Raw genomic sequence first — 26,147 nt, 5'->3', positions numbered from 1 at the left:
ATATAGGATGTTGGAGAGAATCTCAGTTTGATACTACATATGCTAGTAAGAAAGCAAAATGAGGAAAAGACATTTTTAATATAAAATTTTTAATGTTTTTGTTTCCTCCAGACTACAACTCCTAGAAACTCTAACCCTTTTTGTGATAAAGAGGGCAAGAAAACATTCTCACTGTTCTCATATCATAATAATCAAAAGAATAGAGAAATCCTTCTCTTGCTAAATCCTTTAGGAAAACACAAATACATTTTTAATGAATTCAGTCACGTTTAACAACAAATTAAACTTTAATTTTCCTATTTTTAGTGGCCTATGTGCCCCAGGGGTTAGATTAGAGAAACATCTTTATTCCTGGGCATACAGAACCATTGGATAAAGAGGGAGATTTGGGTCAGTGGTTGGCCATCTACAAAAGTTGCCCTTTTTTTGAAAGGATTCAGGTGTCTGAGGCCCCTGGTCTACCTCAACTTAGTGTCTTCTCCCCAAAACATACTGGTCTTAGAGATCAGCAGTTCCAAGCACTGGCATCCCTGGATACAGCAGCCTCCCCTGCCCCTGACTCAGAAACCATATTCTGCAGCCATAGGGAAAGCAATTGCCTCCTGCACCCATGCCCTCTAGGCCGTGCTCCCAGGGCACACAGTGGTTCACCTTCACTGGCCCAAAACAGCTGGAAAATTTGGCTTGGTGCCAGGATGATGTCAGCAATGGATAACTAGGGAATCCATCCAGTGGCCTTCTTCCCTTGGGTATCCACCTAGTTTTCCTGATCTAAAATTACAAGAAACTGCTCCCTGTTCATTCTTCTTTAATGCAACGTATTCTTTCCACTCTCATAACAGCTTCCTTAAGGAAAAAAAAAAACGCATTGTACATAGAAAGTCATGTCATATTCTTACAGCACATAGGAATAGGAACAGAGTGGAACTACCAAGAAAGTGAAATCAAATAACATTACAAAATATGAACAGGTAAGCTCCCCTTGCCCTCCCTCAGCCACACTTCCTCCAGCACCAGGTCCCAATCAAGCATCCAGGCATTCTGTACCATCTAACCAGGATCAAAAATCACAGAAGAAAACAGCCTAGTCGATTCTTAGCCTCAGGTTTACAAAGCCTCAGGTGACAGAAGAGAACACCTTATGGGGAAGAGACTAGCTTACCATACCCACACACCTTCCATCAATGCTACAAGACAGGATAGGTTGTCTGCACTGAGAGAGTCAAAGGGGAACCCAGGCAGGAGTAGATACCTTGGTTCCTGAGGAAAGCGCTTTATACTCTTCCCACAGGCCGTGCTGGACACTCTAAGCCTCCAGCAAATGAGTTCACCAAAAGGCCCAGGTGCATCAGGGAAGGAAAAGTTCACAGCATCACCTCTTTATAGCTGTGAGCCACAAACATCCCTAAAGACTCCTGATAATAGGCACAATTGGAGGCAAAAACTAGGTCAGGACAAAAGTTAGAGAAATCATTTTTATCTCCAAGTAAAATATGCAGCCAAGGGAGGCCTGCATTACAACTGTAAAAGGAAAAAGAGTTACAAATCAAGTTGATTTTCAAGCTTGTTGGAGGGGCTGGGGCTGGAGCTGGTAAAGGTGTCAGAATGCTGATGTGTTCCACCTACTACCCTGCTAACATCACAGAATCCTGTGAGCATCATTGCATTTAGCAAAATCTTCCTAGGGGCTGTAAAGGAACACAGTGGGAAGTAATGTCAAGTCAGAGTAGCTCTCTTTATTTCCCTAATACAAAATCTAGCCTAAAAAATCCATGTCTGGTCTTGAGGTATTTCCCAGAAAGCAAGCAAATGCAATTACAAGCACATTAACTCTGCCTCAGCATTCAAACATTTGGAACATTACAAGGGAAGATCGTCAGAAAATAATCTGTGGAAACTTAAAGAAAGGGCTTGCCAGGAAGAGCATAAAATTCAAGAACCTAATCATAAGGGGATAGCATGTGATAATTATTGCTGTCAGTAGAGCAACTTATACAGCTCCATAAATGTCTTTGAGAGAACTTATCTACAAAAATTTTTTGTCTACAAAATTTTTAAACCAAATCCAAAACAAGTGTTGGGGAGGATGTAGAACCGCTATAGAGCTATGATACTGCTGACAAGGGTATAAACTGGAATAACCACTTACAAAACCTGTTTGTCAGAATCTCCTAAAACTAAACATATGTGCACCCTACGACAAAGCAATCTCACTCCTGAGTGTATACAAAGAGATATTAGTACTTATGTTCACCAAAAAAATACGTACAAAAACGTTTATAATTGCATTATGCAAAACAGCCAAAAAACCTGGAAACAATCCAAATGTCCCTCAACAGCAGAATGGATAAAGTGCAAACTATTCAGACTTGAAGTAATGAAGTAAAAACAAATGCCATATGCGCTGACACAATGCTCAGCAAAAAAAGCCAGACGCGTTAAGAGCATATACTCTATGATTCCATTTGTATAAAGTTCAAGCACGGGGGAGACAATTCTATGGCGATAGAATAGTGGTTACCTTGAGGTGGGGAAAGGATGGGCAGAGGCAGCAGGGAGCTGCTGGAGTAATGGAAATATTCTATATCTTGATGTGGATACTAATTACACAGATTTATGCATATGTAAAATTTCACTGTGCCATTCCTTCAAGCTCTGTGCCTTTATCGTATGCTTTTTTTAACCGTATGTGTTTTTTTTTTTAAGTGCAAAGCTTTTTTTTTAAGATTTTATTTATTTATTTATTCATGATAGACACAGAGAGAGAAAGAGAGGAAGAGACACAGGCAGAGGGAGAAGCAGGCTCCAAGCCGGGAGCCTGACAAGGGACTGGATCCTGGGGTTCCAGGATTGTGCCCTGGGCCAAAGGCAGGCGCCAAACCGCTGAGCCACCCAGGGATCCCCTAACCATATGTTTTTTAAAGACTAATTCAAAAGTAAACTTTTAAGAAAGCAAATCCCATAACATATTCACCACAAAGATGGCCTGCTATCAACAACATTAAACAGTACCCATGTCCTTATAGCATAATGGTGAGTGAATCAGAAAGGGTCCTTCTCTCTAGAAAGGTAAACTAAAAAAACAGACACAAGAACATGAACATATAAAACCAGTTAATAAGTACACAAAAGGGAGAGAACATGTGAAAACAGGAGGCAATGGTGGGAATAAACTTTTAACAATCAATATATCTCCATTATGTTCGTTAGGCTGACTTTTGTACTATAGGGCACAATTAATTTATTGTTTACAGGCATGTGTAATAGATTTATTTCATTTTCTGGCAAGAACCTTAATTATGGTATATGGTGGAAGAACGAGGTCTAGCTCTCTTAACTCTGCTCCTGGGAAATGCCATCTGATAATATAAAATGCACATACATAAAAGCCTTCAGCATTTGTTCCATTTAAAATTTATGTCAATAAATTCCCATTTCATTAATCCAATTGACTAACAGCTATCCAGGCATGAAGTCAAGGCATCATGAGTCCATTTCTGCCAGAGAATCCCACATAAGCTGCCTCTCACAGAAGGGTGGTCACTATTATCTGGTAAACATCTCCCCAGAGGCATAGCACAGGGAACAGAGAGAGAAGATCCCTGGATCAGACAAATATGTGGCCTCAGAGAAATAACTTACTACTCTGAACCTTGGTCTTTCTGTTTTGCTAAATGGTGGGAAATAAGGCACATCTTTACAGAGTTACCGTAAAAATGAAACAAAGTAGGAACCCCAGGTCTCTACACTCCAGGCCAGCAGGCACCAGGGCTGTTCAGCTCCATCTCTATGTGTCCAGCCCAGTCACACAGCAGAAAGCCCATAAATGCATGTCATGGTGGTTAATTTTGAGTGTCAACCTGGCTAGGCTATGGCACCCAGTTGTTTGGTCAAACACCACTAGATGTTGCTGCGAAGGATTTTTTTTAGGTATGGTTAACATTTAGAATCAGCTGACTTTAAAGAAAGCTGCTTACCCATAACGTGGGAGGGTTTCATCCAATCATTTGAAGGCCTTAAGGGCAAAGACAGGTTTCCCAGCAAGGAAGGTCTTCCACCTCCAGGCTGCCGTAGAAACCCTGCCCTAACGCAGGCAACACCCTTTTTGAACTTGGCCAGAGCAACTTCTTGCAAGATACATCCACGAAGGCAAAAGAAACAAGAGCAAAAATGAACTATTGGGACTTCATCAAGATAAGAAGCTTTTGCACAGCAAAGGATGCAGTCAACAAAACTAAAAGACAACCTACAGAATGGGAGAAGATATTTGCAAATGACGTATCAGATAAAGGGCTAGTTTCCAAGATCTATAAAGAACTTCTTAAACTCAACAACAAAGAAACAAACAATCCAATCATGAAATGGGCAAAAGACATGAAGAGAAATCTCACAGAGGAAGACATGGACATGGCCAACAAGCACATGAGAAAATGCTCCGCATCACTTGCTATCAAGGAAATACAAATCAAAACCACAATGAGATACCACCTCACACCAGTGAGAATGGGGAAAATTAACAAGGCAGGAAACAACAAATGTTGGAGAGGATGCAGAGAAAAGGGAACCCTCTTACACTGTTGGTGGGAATGTGAAATGGTGCAGCCACTCTGGAAAACTGTGTGGAGGTTCCTCAAAGAGTTAAAAATAGACCTGTCCTACGACCCAGCAATTGCACTGTTGGGGATTTACCCCAAAGATTCAGATGCAATGAAACGTCGGGACACCTGCACCCCGATGTTTCTAGCAGCAATGTCCACAATAGCCAAACTGTGGAAGGAGCCTCGGTGTCCATCGAAAGATGAATGGATAAAGAAGATGTGGTCTATGTATACAATGGAATATTACTCAGCCATTAGAAACGACAAATACCCACCATTTGCTTCGACGTGGATGGAACTGGAGGGTATTATGCTGAGTGAAGTAAGTCAATCGGAGAAGGACAAACGGTGTATGTTCTCATTCATTTGGGGAATATAAATAACAGTGAAAGGGAATAGAAGGGAAGGGAGAAGAAAAAGACTCCTAACTCTGGGAAACTAACTAGGGGTGGTGGAAGGGGAGGAGGGCGGGGGGTGGGGGTGAATGGGTGACGGGCACTGAGGGGGGCACTTGACAGGATGAGCACTGGGTGTTATTCTGTATGTTGGTAAATTGAACACCAATAAAAAAATTAATTTATTAAAAAAAAAAAAAGAAAGAAACCCTGCCCTACAGACTACAGACTTGCCAGTCCCCATGGTCCAGAGCTCAGTTTTTAAAACAAGTAAACAATTCAGTCATGAGAAACCGGGGGGAGGGGGGTTGTGGTGGAGACCTGTATCTCTTGTTGGCTCTGTTTCTCTGGAGGACCCTGACCAATATGCACATTGAATGAACATAAAACACCCAGATCCAAAGCAAGTTTACAGTACAAAAACAATACAATGTTAGAGGCTTACCTTTCTACCTCTTCACTAGGTTAATTCCCCACTGTGCAGAAAGTATGCCCTTATTTTGCCTGTATATCTTATGTTTTAATTATTAAACACAGCTGCAATGTATTTATTGCCTGCTTCCTAGGAGGTGAGCACTATACTGACAAGACTGTTTTATTTTAGGCACAGAACAACAGTGTGAAAAGCAGGCAATTCTATTCCTGTTTTACAGATGTGGGCACAAGCATAGAGTGTTAGCGCTCAATTGCCACAGTGATACTACAGCACAAGTCCCCAGATCTCAGTGGCTTACAACTCCCATTTATTTTCTCACATATGCACCCATGGTTGCAGTGGCTCCCCGGGCCTGTGGGGCTCCAGGTTCAGGTGGGCTCGATCCATTGCATTTCTCACTCCATGCCATGTTCTTCCAAACACACATCACCTGAACATGAGTCCAAGCACACAAGCACGTTTGAGTCCCTACCTGTGTCCCATTTGCTAATATTTCACTAGCCAAGGCAAGTCATGGTGGCCATGTCCAAGGTCAAGGACTACAGAGGACTATGCTCCAACAACACACGGCCATGGCCCAAAAGTATAACATAGCAACAGCGAGTGAAATGGTGGACTCAATTATACCATCTACCACAATTACCTTGTCCAAAGTTATAGAGCAGGCAGTAAAAGTAGGACCCTGGTCCACCAAACTCCATGTCTGCCTACCTGATGGTTATAATTCTTCAAAGACAAGTGGCTCTAAAAAGGCAGTGATTCTCAATCTCACTAGCAGGAGCTGTTGTAATTAGCTGTGTACTTTCTTCAGCCAGCTTTGGTTCATCAGCCATCCTCCATCCACAATCCCATAGGTGTCTTATGGTCACTTGTAAGCATGCCATCTCTCAGGTGTGCTGGTACTAATACTAATCACCATTAACTGTACCCAATCAATTAAAAATGTTCAAATTCTACTCTATTTCAGTCTATGATCCAGGTAGAATTTTACCCAGGAAAAAAGGCAAGTAGTCAAAAACTAATGACTGAACTGAACTAGAGATCACTGGTCTTATTAAAATCCATCAATGCCCAAAGAAGTTTAAAAAAAAAAATCCTTTAGATAAGTATTATCTTCTTCCTGATCAAGTCAGCAACCACTTCCCTGCACCTTGACTTCTTCCATACACTTCCACTTACCTTTGGTTCATACCAAAACAGAAGGACCCTGAAACTCTACATCTACTCAGTAAGGAAACAGAAGTGCAATGGAAGATCATGACTGGCTTCCATTCCCAGCCTCAAAGGGAGAGAACAAGGCATGCAGGGATCCACTCCACCACACAGTATTCACCATGTTCCCAATCCAACCCCCAGATAAGCAACCCATTGCTTATCCTGGATGGGATCCTGGGTAAGAACCCTGGGTTCTTACCCAGGATCCCAACCAGCTTCCAGGGAAGGCCCTCAGTCTACCCTCAAGATAAGTGATAAGAAAATCAATATTGCTGCCGGTCAGTCGTGCCCAGACCACCACATTTTAGTGGATAAAACACAATACTGGTTTCCTCAAAGACAATCTTCCCTTCAGTGGATAACTGGTTACAAATGCACCTACTTTTACTACATCAAACTAAAAAGAGGTTATTCTGAAGAAGGGGAAATTGAAGGCCACAGTTCAAAAACATTTTTTCCCTGGAAATGTTTTCATATAAAAAGGAGATGGCTCATGACTGATGTAGGCCTTCCAAATCTCTGTGCTATCTGAAATTATGCTCTGTCCTCTCCACACCCTGCTCTGTCCCCTAATCTCCTCACCTCAGGCTTCTCATTCCATTTTTCTTGCCTCAACTTCCTCCTCCTCCATCCAACTGTCCCCTGCCCAGCTCACCAGACCTTTCTTCATGAAACCCTTGTCATGAAGCTCTCATCCTCAAAAGCACACAATGGCTAATCCTTACACCCACACTCCTCCAGACCCTGTGCTTCCTGAGGTTCAGCTCCTCAGAGAGCAGGGGCTGTATCTACGGTGACCACCACCATGGCCCATGCAGCCAGCACACATCCAGTACATGCTGAGAAGTGTTCCAGTGACCAAGCCTGGGTTTTCAGACTTGGTTCCTACTAAATAAAGCTCCCTCTCTTATACCCTGTCTCATATCAAAGTTCGGCTGCTCCCTAAATACAACATACCCCCACACCTTTGCCCACCCTGGGCTCTCAGCCTGGAAGGATATTTCCACCTATTTTATATGCATCAAAATCCTTATTTCAGAGGCATCTGGGTGGCTCAGTGGTTGAGCATCTGCCTTTGGCTCAGGTCATGATCCTGGGGTCCTGGGATCGAGTTCCATATCAGGCTCCCCACAGAAAGTCTGCTTCTCCCTCTAACTATGTCTCAGCCTCTCTCTGTGTGTCTCTCATGATAAATAAACAAAATCTTTTAAAAATCCTTATTTCAGGGCAGCCCAGGTGGCTCAGCGGTTTAGCACCGCTTTCAGCCCAGGGCATGATCCTGGAGACCTGGGATCGAGTCCCATGTCAGGCTCCCTGCATGGAGCCTGCTTCTTCCTCTGCCTGTGTCTCTGCCTCTGCCTCTCTCTCTCTCTCTATAATGAATGAATGAATGAATGAATGAATGAATGAATGAATGAATAAATAAATAAATAAATAAATAAATAAATAAATAAATAAATCTTTTTTAAAAATCCTTATTTCAGGTCAGGCTCATATATCAAGTTTCAGGACTTCTTAGATTTTTCCACTGAAATCATTTTATCTCTGTCTGGAACTAATCTCCTAGCACTTTGTACTACTGTTTATATGTCTGCCTCTTCCATTATAGAGAACTTAAAAGCAGTGCCTTAAAAAAATACCTCTTTATATCCATCTTGTGTTTAGCAAAGCAATTCAAAGACAGTAATACATACAAAATGTTTATTAAATCTCAGGCTGCTGCAAAATTCATATATTATGCTTCTATGTACACCAACCAAAAAATAATCATATGCTATACATGCTTCCCATTTAAGTTAAAGAAAATTTCATGACTATCAACACTATAACACCTAGTTATATCCCACAAGTATAACAAAATCTTGATTATCTGGTACCTCCTGGCTCCCAATATCCTAGTAAAACAAGAATCTAATGAACCAACAAAGATCAGAATCCCTTTTACATACATCCACACTGCAACAACAAAGAAATGAACAACAAAAAGCACACATAAAACTAAAAAAGCTTAAATGGTCTACAGAAATTACATTCTAGGATACACTGTTGTTATTTCAGCAACTAAACAATTTCATTGATATAAAATCCCTTACATCAGGTTTCATTTTGCATTGCAAAATGAAAATATAAAATTTTCATTACATTTTTGTAAAGATGATTTGTGAGGGTTTATTAACAAAATTTCAAATATTGAAAAGGTGACTGAGACAAACTACTTTCATTAAAGTGGTTAACTCAGAATGCATAATTAAGTACAAAAGTTAATTCTACTTTTTTTTTAATAACTTAGAAAAAGAAACCAGCATTACACTATTAGATGGCATCCCACTAGCTTCTACACCATCCATGACTGAGTTTATGGGATTAAAACGTGAAGGGGAATTTACCTAATTAAAATTAAGTACAACTTGTCTTATTTGATTAGTTCTCTCCTTCACACTCTGGGGTCCCATAACTAAATGCCCTGGTTACGGCTCTTCTACACAGCTGTCATTTTAATGGAAATATACTTCAGTAAATTCAGCAAATTTCTGTCCACTACCAATTGTTAATCCATGTCAATCTCATTTAACAACCAGAAAAGCCATTATGAACTTGTCAGCACTTTAATTTCCTTAAATGAATTTAATTGATTTTTTATTACTCATTTGGCATTAACATCATCTTCTCTAAATAACAAAGTACAACAAAATTAGCTGTCATAAATGCCCACTATGTTTACACCATATCTTTTAGAAACAGATAGGGATTTGTGTTTTCAGTAACTTGTTTCCAACTTGACTGTTAGGAAGAACAAAATAATGAGAATCTGAAACTGTCTACCCATGGGAAGGAAGGGGAAGGCAGGGTATCAGATGTGGGAAAGACAGCAACAGAAGTAAGACACTGTCAACTCAGGGAAGGCAACATGGCATCAAGCTAAATATTAGTATATTAGTACACAGCATTTTTATAACTCATCCAGAGTATTAAGATCTTGATGATGAATAACAATGCCAAGAGGGCTTTATCTTTAATTCCCACAATCATACATACTTCCTTTTGGTTTCAAAATACCAGTAACTGTGCATCACAAGAACAATACCTAGTATATGTTTGCTATTGGCAAGATATTGTTCTAAGTGCTTTCCATACATTGTTCCATTTCATGCTCATAACATCACTATATTTCTACAGTATATACATGAGAAACTGAGGAACTGGGGGTGATGTACCTTGTCCAAGGCCTGAAATTTATAAACAGTGGAACCAGGATTCAATGCCATGGCATGGACTCAGATCTGAGTCAACCACCCTCACCAGTGTGAGAGGTCCTCAGTATGGGACAAACAAGACCCACCACAGAGAAACAGAGTCCCACCAAGTTGCCCAGATAGCAGTTAGGATTTAGAAAATACAGTACTAAATATTTCATAAATGTTTAAATAGCTTAAAAGTGGCCTACAACTAGTATTTCTTCCTGAAGGACAAATGTTAGTTCTTAAAATATTTTAAATGATTGTATATATTCATGTACATTCGCATGAAATTAATTTCCATTTATTCAATGAAAATATTAGTCTTACATAAAACAGAAAATACAGGACCTTAGCTCAGAATTCATTAACTGTTTCATCATTAAATGAGTAGAGCCAGAATCAATGTACTTCAATTTCTCTTCTTAAGGAAACTTCAATCCCATTGACTTTTGCAAAGTTAGGGATGGGCAACAGCTTCTTGTGTCAAAATAATTAAGCACAATATTCTGATTCTGGGTAAAAAGCAAAACTGATCCAAACTTACCTTGTTTGACCAAATCCTGCTATGACCCAAAGACAACCAAGGCATCTCTCATCTCCTTCTCATCTCAGCATTAGAAAGAGGACCTAAGATAAGGAGCAGAAATGAAATCCTTTCCTTTGCAATAAAGTATATAATGAAATCACTCTTACTGATGGGGCACATCTTGCCTAACAAGACAAATTTGATTCTGGTTTATCTCTCAAAGCAAAAGGCAATATATGTGCCCTTTTTTACAGGAAAAAAGGCCATCAGGAAGAGCTCTCATCTGCTCCTATACTAATTCCCACTAATCTTAAAGTGATTTCTATACTTTTCCATTCCTTTTCAGTGCCCAAAGTATAAGAATTACCTTGAAATAATCTAAAGATAGTCCCCTGACAGAGAGCTACTGGGCACTACTTCAAGTGATTGAAACTGGGGGACCAGATGGCCACAACATCCTGTTCAGCCAGGACAAGCACTGGCCACAAGCATGGTGCCAGAGAGGAAAGGGCAGTGCCAACTTATCCCATCATCCCTACACAGCAGACCCCCCTCTCTTTTACTCCCAATGCACATGTACTTAAACTTTTGTTTTAATATTTTTAGAAAGAAATAAGTCTATATCAGCAAAATATATTCAGTCTATTGGAGTTGTCACCTTGGTCAGATACAGCAGGCCTCCATACATTTGTACCCAAGAACAAGAGGATATTGCTTGACTGCAGGATTACTCTCAAAGCTTTTCAAGCAAAAAGAGGGAAAAACAAAATAGAAAGGAAGTGAAAATTAAACAGAAAATATATAAGTCTAGACAAGATGGCATAGTCTCACTTCTCCTTGCCCCTCCCCACTAAATATGAGCTATGCCTGTAATAGCTTGGACTTCATAATTCCCAAGAATTAAAAAAAAAAAAAAAAAAGAGGAAAAAATTCCATTTGATCAGCTTAATTCCCTTTCTTTATCTTCCCTCCCTCCTCCCCTTCCCTTCCATCCTCTTTTCCAAGCTGTTCTGCTTTGCAATATGTTACTGGTAGTGAACCCAGAAATAAAGCAAAGGTTACTCAAAGCAGACTGCTGAAAGGTGTACAAAGGAAGGTAGACGGTTAGGGACCCTAAAACTAAAGGAACAGCAGAGTAGTATGAGGCCTTAGGATCTCCCACCCAAAAGCTGAAGGCAACCCAGACCTGGTATTTCCTGATTCTCAACCCAGCAACAGAGGGCAGCCCATGTAGGTTCATTTCTTCCCTGTATCACAAGGGAGTCCTGTTGACAACACCATGTGAGCCAGGCAAGGGGGAATGATAGAGATCCCTGCTGACAGTAAATAGCCAGGGAAGCATTCTTCTCCCAGTTAGGCAAGAATACTAACCTCCACTGAAAAATTAAAAAATGGCGGGAAGGGGAAGTACTTCCAACAAGGGTGATTCTACTGCAGAAGGTGGCTGGGAACCATCTTTGTCCCCCGAGGGCCAAAGATTCCCCTCTCCACCTAGTGGCACAGGGGGCCAAGCAGCATAGGCAAGAGGGATCCTCCCACAACAATATCAAGCCTGGGAAGTACTCTGTATATCCACAGGCAGGGGATCCTACCACCACAACTTATCTAGCATGAAAAACTACTTTGTTCCCATGGGCTAGAGACTCCCTTCCCTACTGAGAGACATTGCCCATCTAGGAAGCACCAGTAAAGGATCTCAACACAACAAACAGCCAGGCAGAGGAAGCATCACTATACCCATGAACCAGACACTCTTACCACATCTAGAGGTACAAAATGTCCTGATCTGAGTAAACAACTTCCATTCCCTCAGGCAGCACCAGTAGGGACCAGTGAGAGGCCCAGTGGCACTAGACACACTCAGCATACTTAAAAATTAAATTACCATTAAAAGAGAGCCCCCAAAAGTAGGCCAGGATCTGTGTACTAAACCTAAAAAGCATTACTGCCTTCCAAAATAAAATATTTAAAAAGAATTCAGAGAATTCTTAACAAAATAGCCAAAACATCCAAAATACAATTGAAAATCACCCACCATTCCAAGAATCAGGAAAATTACAACTTGATTTGAGAAAATAAAACTGACTGGCATCAACATTGAAATAAATAATATGTTGGAATTATCTGTCATGGATTATAAAGCAGCCATGATAAAAATGCTTCAGCTAGTAATTACATGTTTTCTTTAAAAAAATGAAAAAAATAGAACTGAAAAATGTAATAACAGAAATAAAAAAATTCAATGGATGGGCTCAATACTAAAGTGGGATGACAGGAAAGAAACAGTGAACTTGAGGACAGAACAATAAAATCTACCCAATTGTAACATAGAGAAAGTAAACTGAAAAAAACTAAATTAATAGCACCCCAGGCACCTGTGGGATAATAAGAAAAGATCCAACAATCGTATCTTTTGGAGTCCCAGAAGGAAAGGAGAAAGAAAATGGACTAAAAAATATTTTAACATATAATGACTGACAACACCTCACATTTGGAAAAAAAAAAACATAAATCTACAGAATCAAGAAGCTGATGAATTCCAAACAGGGTAAACACAAAGAAATCCTCACCAAAACATATCATAAATTTCTCAAACTAAATACAAAGAAAAATCTTGAAAGCAGCCAGAGAGAAATAATAGATTACCTATAGGGAAATGCCAATTCGGTTTTATTCATCTGAAACTGTGGAGGTAAGAAAGTGGCACAATGTTTTCAAGCACTGAAAGAAAAGAACTGTCAATAGCAGATTCTTTACCCAGAAAAACTCTCCTTCAGGGATGAAAGATAAACAGACATTCTCACTTGAAGGAAAATTAAAACAATTCATTGCTAAAAGATCTATCCTTAAAGAATAGCTAAAGGAGATTCTTCATACAAAGGAAGTCATGAAATCATAAAAGAAGGAATCTTGAAAAAAAAAAAAAAAGAAGGAATCTTGGATGAAATGGACCCAGTCTTAAAAACCCACAAATTACCACAATTCACCCAATATGAAAGAGATTATCTGAATTGCCCTATAACTATTTAAGGATTTAATTCATAATGTAAAGAATCACCAGGCCCAGATGGTTTCACTAGAGAATTCTATCAAATGTTTAAAGAATTAACACCAATTTTATACAATCTCTTTCAGAAAATAGAAAATAAGAGAACACTTCCTCGCTCATTTTAAGAAACCAGCCTCGGGACGCCTGGGTGGCTCAATAGTTGAGCGTCTGCCTTTGGCTCAGGGTGTGATCCTGGAGTCCCAGGATGGAGTCCCACATGGGGCTTCCTGCATGGAGCCTGCTTCTCCCTCACCTGTGTCTCTGCCTCTCTCTGTGTCTCTCATGAATAAATAAATAAATAATCTAAAAAAAAAAAAGAAACCAGTCTTACCCTGATACCAAAACCAGACAAAGACAGTACCAAAAAGAAAAAAAAAGAAAGAAAAAAAAAGGAAAAACAAAAACAAAACAAACACAAGAACTACAGACCAATAGCTCTCATAAATATAAGAATCTTCAACAAAATACTGGTAAATTTAGTCCAACAGTGTATAAAAGAATTCATACCATGACAAAGCTGGATTTATTCCAAGTATGCAAAGCTGATTCCACATGTGAAAAACCAATCAAAGTAATCCACTTCTATATACAGACTAAAGAAGAAAAACCATAACAAATGATGTAAAAAAAAAAGGGGGGGGGGAGGCATTTGACAAAGTCCAATACCCATTCATGACAAAAATTCTCAACAAGTTAGGAGTAAAGGGGTAAACTCCTCAATTTGATAATAAGTATGTACAAAAATCCTACAGCAAATAGCATGCTTAACAGTGAAAGTCTAGATGCTTTTATCCTAAGATCTACTCTCAGAACTTTTATTCTGCACAATACTTGAAGTTCTAGCTGGCACAGTATGGCAGGAAAAGGAAATAAATTTGGATCAAAAAGGAAGAAATAAAACTATCCAAATTTGCATATGACATGATTTGCCATGTAGAAATTCCCAAGGAAACTACTTTAAAAATCTCTTGGAAATAATAAATGAATTCAGCAAAATTGCAAGTGTAAGATCAACACATAAATATCAATTTTATACCTACACATAAATATCAATTTATAATTTATAAATATCAATTTTATACCAACACATAAATATCAACTTTATACTAACAAAAGGCATGCAATAACCAAAATTTAAAAATACAATACCATTTATAATCTTTTCAGAATAAATGAAATACTTAGGTATGCACTTAAAAAATATATATGGGATCTTTTTGCTGAAAACTATAAATGCTGATGAACAAAATCAAAGAAGATCTAAGCAAATGGAGAGACATTATTTTCATGGATTGGAAGAGTCAACATAGTAAAGATGTCAATTTCCCCCAAATTAATATGACATAATTACTATGAAAATCTCTGTGAGGGGGCAGCCCAGGTGGCTCAGCGGTTTAGTGCCACCTTCAGCCCAGGGCGTGATCCTGGAGACCCGGGATCGAGTCCCATGTCAGCCTCCCTGTATGGAGCCTGCTTTTGCCTCTGTCTGTGTCTCTGCTTCTCTCTCTCTCTCTCTCTCTGTCTCTCTGTATCTTTCATTAATAAATAAATAAAATCTTTTTAAAAAGTCTCTGTGAGGGTTTTATTTTTTTTGTAGACATAAAAAAGCTTATTCTAAAATTTATACAAAAAGGCAGAGACTCTATTATGGTTAAAACATTCTTGGGGGGGGGGGAACAAGAATATAATAGAAGGAGTCATGCTACCCATTATCAAGACTTACAGTAATCAAGACAGTTTCATACTAGCAGAAGAAGACACACATTGAGCAATGGAACAGACTTGAGAACCCAGAAACAGATGTGAAAATATGTCCAACAGAAACTTGACAGTGGTGTAAAAGCAATCTGATGGAGGAAGAATAGCCTTTTCAACAAATGGTACTGGAACACTTGGACATCCATAGGCATCCATAGGCAGATTTAACCTCAACCTAAATCTCACATATTATACCAAAGATTAAGTCAATATGGACCACAGACCATATTGTTTTGTTTTGTAAAAAATAAAACCGTAAAAGTTTAATTTTAAAAATATAGAAGAAGATCTTTGGGATCTAAGGCGAGGCAGATCTCTTAGGCTTGAACCAAAAGCACAATCACATAAAAGAAAAAAAAACTGATAAATTGAACTTCATCAAAATTTAAGTATCTGCTCTGGAAAAGCCCTTGTTAAAATGATGAAAAGACAAGCTATACATCCATGACCTGCAAACCACACATTTGAAAAGGAATTCATGTCTAGAATATATATAAAGAACTCTCAAAAGTCAAGAGCAAGAAAACAATCTCCAATTCAAAAATGGGCAATAGACATGAACAGACTTTTCTCCAGAGGATACAGATGGCAAATAAGCACATGAAAAGAAGTTCAACATCATTCACCAAAAGAGAAATGCAAGTTAAAACTGCAATGAGATGTCACTATGGATTTATCAGAATGACTAAAAGTTAGTGACAATATCAAATGGTGCTGAGGATGCAGAGAAACATTGCTCATTTTAGCCACTCTGTCTCACTGCTTGGCAGTTTAAAACAGCATCGACAACAGCAAAACTAAACATACAATTGCCATAGGACCCAGCAATTGTACTCTTGGCCATTTTCTCAGCAAAATAAAAACTGACATTCACAGAAAAACCATACATGACTATTATGGGCTGAACTGAGTTCTGCCTACCTCCAAACTTGTATGTTGAGGTTGTAACTTCTAGTATCTTAGTATGTGACTGTATTTAGAGACAGTAACTGTAGAGAACTAATTAAGATTCATTAAAGTCATTGGGGTGGACTCCTTCTAATATGACTGATGTTCTTAAAGAAGAGAAATTTGGACACAAGCACACACAGGGAAGACCACGTGATGACACAAAGGGCAAATGACCATCTATGAGCCATGGAGAGAGACCTCAGAAGAAACCAACCCCACTAACACCTTGATCTCAGACTTCTAACTGCCAGAATTGTAAGAAAACACGTTTCTGTTAGTTAAGCCATTCAGTCTGTGGTACTCTGATACAGTAGCCTGGCAATCTAGCCTGTAAATGGAAATGCCCTAGATAACTTTTAAACAACTGCGGTATATCCATACCATGGAATACTGCTCAGTGGTACAAGGAACAGATTAATAATACACACAACAATTTGGATTAACAATCAGGGAATTAAGCTGAGTGAAAAAAAATACAATCCTAAAAGGTTACATATTGTATGACTACAACTATTTTGTCTTGAAATAACAAAATTATGGAAATGAAGAACCAATGAGAGGCTACCAGGGGTTAAGGATGATGAGGTAGGGGTGTTCCAGTGAGTGTGGTTATAACAAGAGGGATCCTCATGATGATGAACTTCAGAATCTAGACTACAACCGTGATATGTGAACCTATACATCTGATAAAATTAGACAATTAAACACACAGACACAAATAAATATAAGCAAAACTGGAGACCTCTGAACAAGATCGGTGGATTGAATCAATGCTGATACCCTATTTGTGACACTGTACTCCAGTTTTGCAAGATGTTATTATTGAGGAAGATTAGGTAAAGGATAATATACTATATGTCTGTTATTTCTTATGGCTGCATGTAAATGTACATTGATCTCAAAATAAAAACAATGCCAAGAGGAAATGTGTTTATTGCCTGAAGAAGTAAAACTGAGACACCGCCTTTGCTGGGCCACGGTGGTTGTAGTAGGAACTAAAGGAAAGATAGGAATAAAGAGAATTTGAATTCTTTGCTAAATAAAAAGCTTACAACTTCATCAAGTCTGCATTATTCTAGTATTCTCCTTAACCACCCAGATATTAGGCAAATATTCTAACTAATCATTACTGCACAGGGAAGTGATCACTGATAGATGAGACATTTAACCAAAGATGATACATCACAGCTCATGTGAAGTCAGACTCAAGTGCCCAGAATTTCCAGTCTATTTTACAGTTTGTTTTTTAAGTATGTCAAAAATAAAAATATATTGCCTCCAGAGTGATTTCTATTTTGTTTTTTTATTTGAAGTGATAAATTGCTTTGGAGCATTTAAACCTAAGAAAGAAGTTCTGGTACAACTGTTAACTAACTCACTAATGACTGCCAAGCCCCTAGCTAGCACACCAATAATCTGGTTCTTTCTAAACTTGATCATTTTCTTTGAAGAGATGATGTTTGCAATCAGTGGAGATGAAGGGGTTGGTCACGTAACTAAGCTTTTCATCTTTGTGTCCAAAAAAATATCTTCAGTGCTGTGTTCAGGACAGGAGAAGTCACTGGGTAAAGAGCAGGATTCTGGCTCTAAGCAGCACCCCATGATAAATATTTCACACCATGGGATGGTAAAGCTGAGACAAAGAAAAGTTTTAAGTTCTGATAGAGCTTTTGGTAACATTTTTTAATACTCATCTTTAGAAGTCATTAGGACCTAATTAATCTAGCTTATTCACCATCCCTCAAACCAGGGCCAGCTTCACAGACAAGCATTCTATTCCAGAGCCCCATGTTTGGCTCCATGCTCCGCTGTCACAGCCTGGAAATTCTTAATAATTTTTTAACAGGACACCCCACATTTTCATTTTGTCCCAAATCCTACAAATTATACAACAGCTCCTGCCTCAAACACATCTTAGAGTGTCACCCCTCAGCCCCCTTCCCCACAAAACTTTGAATCCATTCTCCTAGAATGCCTCCCACTTCATCACTGCTTGCCAGAATCTAACCAGTTCCTTTAACATTCAATAAAAATCCCAACTCTTCTCTGACCCCTCTGCCTCACATCCTGTATCATTCATTACCTATAAAATTACTCTAATAATCAATCACACTACACTGAGACACTGCTGATAAAATGTTAATTACATTTTCTTTTGTCATCTCCTTTTCACATTTTTTTTTGTCCTGGATCTCAAATAGTTTAAAATTCAGTGAAGGCTGAGAAAATGGTCTCACACAGCACTGTCAGAATTTGAATTCATAGAAGCTCACGCTTCTCTGTAGCTTCTAGAAGGCCTGGTGCAGAGATATACACACAGGGAACAACTCAGCTGTTTTGATTTGATTTCTCAAGAACTTAACACTTACCTTCCTGGAAAGCACATCAAAATTTTTAAGGAAACCAGCTTTCAGTAAGTTACTAAATCTAAATCTGCCTATGGCTTTAAATATTCCTGGGAGTTATATCCTAGCTATTAATATTATTTAATCTAAAAAATGAAGGTAACTCTCTAACTGCTCAAATTAATACTGGGGAAGTGTATAGCTTCAAATTTAAGATACCTATAAATACTTTACTTTTGATTATAGAATTCCTCAAAATACCTTTCTATACCCTAAAATTCCAACAGAAAGACAGCTCATTATTGCACAAATTAAAAAATAAAAGTCAAATAAAACCCATGAAATATTGCCTAGTACTAAATCAGTCTAGGACAGTGAAAGTTAATGCTATGTTCTCTTCCAATAGGGCTGTAGCCTCAAAGACCTCTGAAACCACCTCCTAGGGACTCCCACCATATTTCAGATCTGAGAGGAACAAGAACATAGCTAGGATCACCTCCACATACAGATATTAGCTGCTTCCTCCTTTCCCCTTTGTTTTGCTACACAGAACTTGGCACACATGAGACTGGCTTTCAGACACTGAGGATGGATGATTTTTAGGAGAGCTAAAACTGACAGGTGGATTTCTAGCTCTTTGAAATGCTTTCACACCTCTCTTGACCTTTTCTCTGTTTCAAATTGTTTTATCTTAAGCACTTCTTTTATTGCTATAGGACCTCCAAAACTGATCATTTTCATAAAATAACTAATTTGTTAACCTCATGGTATATGCAAGAACTTTTGTATTTAAACATTATGCTAGTTACACTAGTTAAGTAAAAGTTAAGCTAGTTAAATCTCCCAATGGCTGGGAGTTTCCATACCTAAAGCATACAGTACCCCAGGTTCCAAGGTTATTTTTTGATTCTAAAGCAAAGTATGTTCTCCCTTTTACTAGAATTTGTCACACAAACAGACCCCAGTATTCACCCTCAGTCTGTCTATATCACATTCATAATGCTAAAAATGCATTATCAATACAGCCTCAAAAAGAAATAGTACAGCATTTCTTATGTAATAAACACATGATTTCCAACCTTCCCTTGTACCTTTGTAAGTCTTACTTGTGGTAGCCCTATTAGTCAGCTAAGGCTGCCATAACAAAACACCCACAGATGGGGCAGCTTAAACACCAAAAGTATATTTTCTCACAATTCTGGACGCTGAAAGTCCAAGCCCAAGGTGCCAGATGATCTGGTTTTTGGCAAGAACTCTCATTCTGACTTGCAGATGACCTCCATCTTGCTATGTCCTCATGTGGTGCATAAAGAAAGAGTAAGCTCTCTGCTGCCTCTTGTTATAAGGGCACTAATACCATCATGAGGGCCCCATCCTCCTGACCTCAACTAAACCTAATTACCTCCCAAGGCTCCATCTCCAAACACCATCCACTGGGAGGTTGGAGCTTCAATATATGAATTGGGAGATATAATTCAGCCCACAGAAAGGACAATAATGAGGACAAAAGTTAAACAGTAAGGAGTGGCCCCCCAAAAGGAAATGATACAATCCTAAATGTTCTCAACATCTTACTCTATGTGCCTTCTGCCCAACTCTGAAAAAATAAAGTGTGACTTACTTGCTGTACGTGCAAAATCTCAAGTCTTTAACAAAGGCAAAATGATGTGTCTCTAGAATCCTAGTTCTACGATATATTTCTTTGAGTCATAAAAATTTGCAGATCTGCACATGGCAGAAACTAAGCCTCACAACTCAAGGATATAAATAATTATAATCATGTTCTATTCATATGGAAAGCCTGTTTAACCTGTCTTCTCATTTGGCCAGCTGTATAGCTTTAAAAACCATTTGGAGGGTATCTTGATACTCATGTAGTCTCTCTCTAATGCATCTGAAATCCGAGCTCCTCCAGGGAACTCAGTGTCTTGGGAAGCCCTGTGCTTCAGAGGTACTTCTAGTCCTATATTTCAGAAAGAGCTTCAGAATTACTTGTTATCAAAACCACAGAAAAATTAAGGCATACCAAAGCTAACAGAAATGTATATAATGATTCAGCCTACATGTGGCAGCAGCAAGACTCTTTTCACCATAGATCAGATCAGTTGACAATGGCTCTGCCTTTAGATCATGGGAAACGATTACCATTCTTACTGTTGTTTTGGTCCTCCCCCTTTTATCTGCCCTATGCCACTCTCTACATTAAACTGGGTACGGAAAGAATCCTGAAAGACCTTCTGGAAGCATCATGTGGCCAGGAATAACTTCCTGACTCTGTCTGTTCTTTCTCCCTACACAAATACCTCTTGCCAGCTCACTTACTCAGCAGTTTTCCAAAGTAGGTTCTGTTTTTGTTGTTTGGGGGGGGGGGGATTTTTTGTCTAGTTAGGACACTTGACTCTGACTACAGCTCCGATATATCAAAGGGATGCTAAATGTCTGCAGTGGCTCCCCACAGCCTGAAGAAGAGAGTGCAAACTTGTCACCTGGCATTCAGGAACCTCCATAACCACCCACAAATTCACCCTCCAAGGTTACTTGCTGCTATTCATTCTCCTCTCCAGCCATATGGAATGCTGTTGGTTCCTTGGGACACTCCAGGCTGTCCTGCCTTCAGACATTTGCTTACACTGTTTTCTCTCCTGGGAATGCCCACCACCTGCACCCACCTCTTTCACAACCATCAGCACAAGCACACACTCACCCAAATTCAGCATAAATGTGAGCCTCACCATGAAGCCATCTCTCCTTTCTCTGCATTGACATTCTCCTCCCTGTTAATCCTCCTAGAACCTAGCAAGTGTTCTCCTGTGGCCTGCAGCACTCTCAATTGCAGTCCTGCACATCAGGTTCCTTTCTGGACCATAAGCTCCTCAAGTGTGTCCCTCAAATGTCTGGAATATGTCTTTTACAGAGTAGGTTCTTACAGAAACAATGAGAGAGGGAGGGAAAGAGGTTGGTCAGGAAGGAGAATATGACCAACCCTATGAACTTCTCATTCAACCACAGCAGATGATTCAAAACATAATCTCAAATAAATGAAATCAAGAATGAACTCAGAGTAAAACGTTAGGTATGTTTTGCTCTAAAAGGTATCTTTGGGTTAAGACATATTTTTAGAGTTGGCGGTTGTTCTAAACAGGTAATATCTACCATGCCTCTGTGCCCTTGAACTTGCTGTTCCCTTTGCCTGGAGGGCTGCCCCTCCCCTCTCAGCTTGGCAAATGTCTAGGGAGACCTCAGTATGACTCACACACCAGCTGCCCCCCATGAAGCCTTCACAACACCTCACGCAACAACCCTGAACTCTACCTCACAGAGCGTGCACATTCATAAATGTGTATCCAATGTATTCTCCATGCCGGGCATCATAGTGGGAATATTGTAGGTATTAGGTAGATTTGGGGAATATAAACACTAATGAGACAACCTTCCCTCAGAGTCAGGGTTACAGAGTTTGAAGGGTAGAGGTGATTATGACAGACTGTGATTCATGAGTCTGGAATCACTCTTTTTTTTTTTCAACTTCTAAGATTTTATTAACATGAGTTTTAAAAAACAAGCATCCATATCAGTGTTGGGGAGAGGGTGGAGAAGAGGGGAGAGGAGAGGACAGGAGGGGGGAAGAGGAGAGAAGAGGGCAAGGCAGGGCAGGACAGGGGAAAGGAATTCTGCTCTAGTGGTAATAAAGCTCCAGGTTCATTCCACTGTGGATTTCATAGTCCTCCAGAAACACGTGGTCCTTGAAAATTGTGTACCACTTCTTCAAGATGCTCAGGGAACAGGAAGGGAGACCTTGGGCCCAGCCCAGTGGGGAGGGTGAGTGGTTAAGGAAGGCTTTCCAGGGGCAAATAATACCTGAACTGAGTCTTAAAGAAAAGCAAGAATCCATGAGAACCAATGGGATATGTGGGTGGTGGAAGGAGGGTACCTGCTAGAGGTGAGCCTTTGTTATTTGTATTTGTTTTCTCCTTTCAAAGGGCTGCCCAAATCACCTCTTTGTTACCTTAACCAGGAGTTAAGCATTTACAAAACTCATTTATGTCATTTTTTAAAGATACCTTCCGGTGCCAGTAGTCTATGATTCTGCTCTTTTGTATGTGCATGCGATGTGTTTTAGTAGGTAACACACTGTACTCTGTAACACTTGAAAGATAAAAGGGTACACAGTAAAGAAAGTAAGTTGATCTGCCCTTCCCTTCACAGAGGCACCATAGGTACAGTTTTCCAAGATTTCATTAAATTCATGTCCCTGCTCTGAATGGAAATACGGGCTCCTTCCACATTTTACCTGCAACTCTGGCATCTGAAAAGACACTGGAGGCTTCCAGGCTCCAGGTGCTCACAAAATTTACGAACACTAATTAGTACCAGCGAAATATGTGCCAGGTGTCCTAGGACAAACCTCTTCTCCCTCAACTTCTTCCCCGGTAAAGGTATAGCAGGAGACATGCAGAGCAAGTCAGGGCCGCTTCAGAAAGAAGCTGACACTTTGCAAGAATGAAAAAGAGGACTCCAAGAGATGAGACAGCTCCCTTCAAATATGTAAAAGACTATACCGGAGAAGAGAGGTTAGAGTTGGCCCCTGTGATGTCAAAGGGTAAACTGGAAGTGATAAAAGGAAGCTGTGGGGCTCCACGGAGGCTAACATGGGGTGGAATCCCCGGGTGGCCTCTGTCCAGGGTAGAGAAGCAAGCCCAAAAAATGTATGCGACTGGATGACAAGATCAATGCTTCTCAAAGCAAAATACACATCCCATTAGTAGAATGTGATCTAATCATAGCTGGTGTAAAGTGATTTTTTAAATAAATATTTTCATGGTTGTTACAAAAACCTAGGACAATAATAGCTAGCTTTGGGTGCACTTAATGCGTGCATGGTACTACTTTAACTGCTTTACATTCTTCCCCCCCCCCCACCCACCCACTGAATCTTCATAAAAACCCTATTAAACTGAGAGGTGGAATAATTTGCTCCAGGTCACTGTGACCAGACAGAGGTGGAGCAAGAATGTGAACCCAGGCAATTTGTCTCCAGAGTCCAAGCAGCAACATCATCAAATCCTGATATTATGCTTAGGAGGAAGCTAAGCCAAGCATAGGATATAATCTAGAGAAAATACTATAACATAACTAATCATGTTAGTTCTCAATATAACAAAAATCATGAATATAGTCTCATCACTAAGTCTAGATGTTTCGATAAGGTCTCTTCCTGTCCAGCTTCTAGAATTGCAATATAACCACCAAAAACTCCTATAATTTAAGCCATTCTGTAGTTACAGAGTACATATCATTAGAAGTGAAGCTGCATGGCTAAAATAGATGCTGTTCCAGGGACACTACTATGCTTTATAGTCTAGGAAAAAGTTCTACATTGTACAGAAACCATCCTACTAAGTCCTCCACTGAAATGCAGGTATGGAAAAATTTAGCCAAGATCCTAGTCAAGTATCACTGGAGCATCCCTAGCATCCTGCATCCCCTCACCCCAACCTCACCCACCCTCGCTACTATATATGGAATATATATGCCCTCTCATGCTCAAATTCCACTTAAGAGCAGAGAACAACACATATTCTAAAGGGGAGAGGACTTTAATGAGTTCATGCCAAGTTTCCATTTGCTATTCTTTAGACTGATCCATTTTGCTACTGGTTATGGAAACACTTAGAATGACAAATTAGAACATTTTCGAGTATACTGGTTTTTCCCATGTCTCACCAGGCATGGCTACCCTTCTCTTCAAGAGAAAAAAATAATCCCTCACGCTTTCTTTTGAAATACAAATCCCAGCGCACAGCATAAAGCAATGCTCTGTATTTACCATAGGTCTGCAATAACATACATAAACTGAGGAAAAACATGGAAGCCTTGAAAACGAGACACACCCATATTCAATGCACATTCTGGCTTCATTACAACTTCATACGCCCTACAACAGAGTGAGAGTAATTATCTAATAACTAGGCAGCTCACCCAAATCTGTGATGACTTAGCTATAATTAGAAAGTCAGAAATAATGAGCAGGTACCTGCAAGCCCAACGCTAGCACAGAGGAGAAAACACCACTGTGCAAATGAGTCTAAGTTCTCCAGGGCAGGCAATGCATGTCTTAATTCAATCATCTCTGCAAGTCAAGTGAAGCCCTAAATGCCTCTTTTCCTCCCTTGAATGGAACACCACCAACATGAGATCCTTTTTGTTTTTTCTGAAGCCTGTCACTGAATGGGGAGCATATGAGAAGCTACATCCCTGGGAAGAGCTCAGAACAAGTGAACAATGAACCTGTCACCTCCATCATCACAAAGAATTAAAAAGAAATTAAAATAAATGGATTATATAAAGCACCCTTGGTAAACACTAATTACTTCCAAGTAGATTCTTGGTTATCAGATTTCATGATCAATTGCTTTTTTTTCTTGGGAGATGGCCAATTTAGCATACAATTTTATTTCTTTTTCTTTAATGATTCTTTTCAAATGATGTGGCTTATCCCTTACCCTTTGCCCTAGACATTGACAATGCAATCTTAAATGTAAAGGATGAGACCCAAAGGTTGATTGTACTATCTCAAGGGACCAATTCCCTCTTGAAATATCTCTTGCTTTTCAGATTTCATGAGATCTATGCAGGGCCTGTAACCAGAATAACAATTGACAGCATCTCTGATTAAGATGCCAAAGGAGAAATCAGATAGATGGGTTTTCTTCATTGGCTATTCTTTCATTCTGTACCAGACATGACTCTTGCCTTTCTCTCTTTTTATTGTCCTATTTAGAGCATTTTCATCAGTGTTTCAATGTCTATTTTTATTTTTCTCATAAAAGTCATTTAGTACAACTATAAGTCCAAATATGCAAGGCACCAGGGAATTAAGCTCTAGAAAGACTAAATCCACTCAGAGCATAAGCATACAATGGTCAATAGTGCAAACCAATGGTGTTAACAGAGGAATGGACAGTGTTTTGTAGGACACAGAATTCGTTTGTTCTGCCACAGAAGACAGGGGTAGGGATAAATGGGTAGAGAAGGTTTTGCAAAGAGGAATACATGAACCGTGTTTTGATAGGAAAGAGAGGATAGAAAGGTATGTAGGGCAAGGAGAGAAACATGAAGATAAGCAGAGCCCCAAGTGAGTAGATATTTCACAGAGCTTAGGACATGCTAGGTTAATTGTGCCTTTAGCATATGCAAGTGGAGATGCCTGGTAAGGAAGTCTGGAGGTTTTGAAAGAAGGAAGAGGTGGAAATCACTGCCCAGATGACAGCCCTGAGAGGGTCTGGCATGAGAGAAGAGGTCATGGACAGACCTCAGAAGACACTCCCTTACACCTCTGTGGTCACACTAGACATTGCTTCCTCTCCAAGAGCATGAATAGCATTCCCATCACAGGGCCTCCGTACACACACCCTTGGTCTAGAATGCTTCCCCCCTTCCTTTCGCCCAACTTTGCTCAGGTCTCAAGGACCCCACACTGAACCTCCTTCCTCAGTGCTCTGTAGCTTTCCTTCACAGGGCCTAACAAAATTGAAATTATGCACTGTAATTATTTATTTCATGTCTATTCCCCATTAGACCCGCCTAGCTTTGTCCTCTATGTCCGGCATGAGGTCTGCCACACAGCAGGCTCTC

At 39.7% G+C, this 26,147-nt stretch overlaps 1 protein-coding gene across 13 annotated transcripts in view; it reads right to left on the bottom strand.

The window, feature by feature from the left end:
• The window catches only part of MTUS2 (microtubule associated scaffold protein 2), a 575,555-nt gene that overhangs the window by 475,930 nt on the left and 73,478 nt on the right, over nucleotides 1–26,147 (bottom strand). For 7 of the 13 annotated variants that reach the window (XM_025996726.2, XM_072719900.1, XM_025996723.2 and 4 more), the window contains exon 3: nucleotides 10,428–10,510. The exons of the other annotated variants lie outside the window; for them this stretch is intronic. The gene's annotated coding sequence lies outside the window, so the exon portion shown is untranslated. The remainder of the gene's footprint in view (nucleotides 1–10,427; nucleotides 10,511–26,147) is intronic. 13 annotated transcript variants of the gene reach the window in all.

Source organism: Vulpes vulpes, chromosome 9 (genome assembly GCF_048418805.1).
Source record: "Vulpes vulpes isolate BD-2025 chromosome 9, VulVul3, whole genome shotgun sequence".
Taxonomy (NCBI): Eukaryota; Metazoa; Chordata; class Mammalia; order Carnivora; family Canidae; genus Vulpes; species Vulpes vulpes.
Note: the sequence above shows the minus strand (reverse complement) of the source record. Positions and strands in the feature narration are given on the sequence as shown.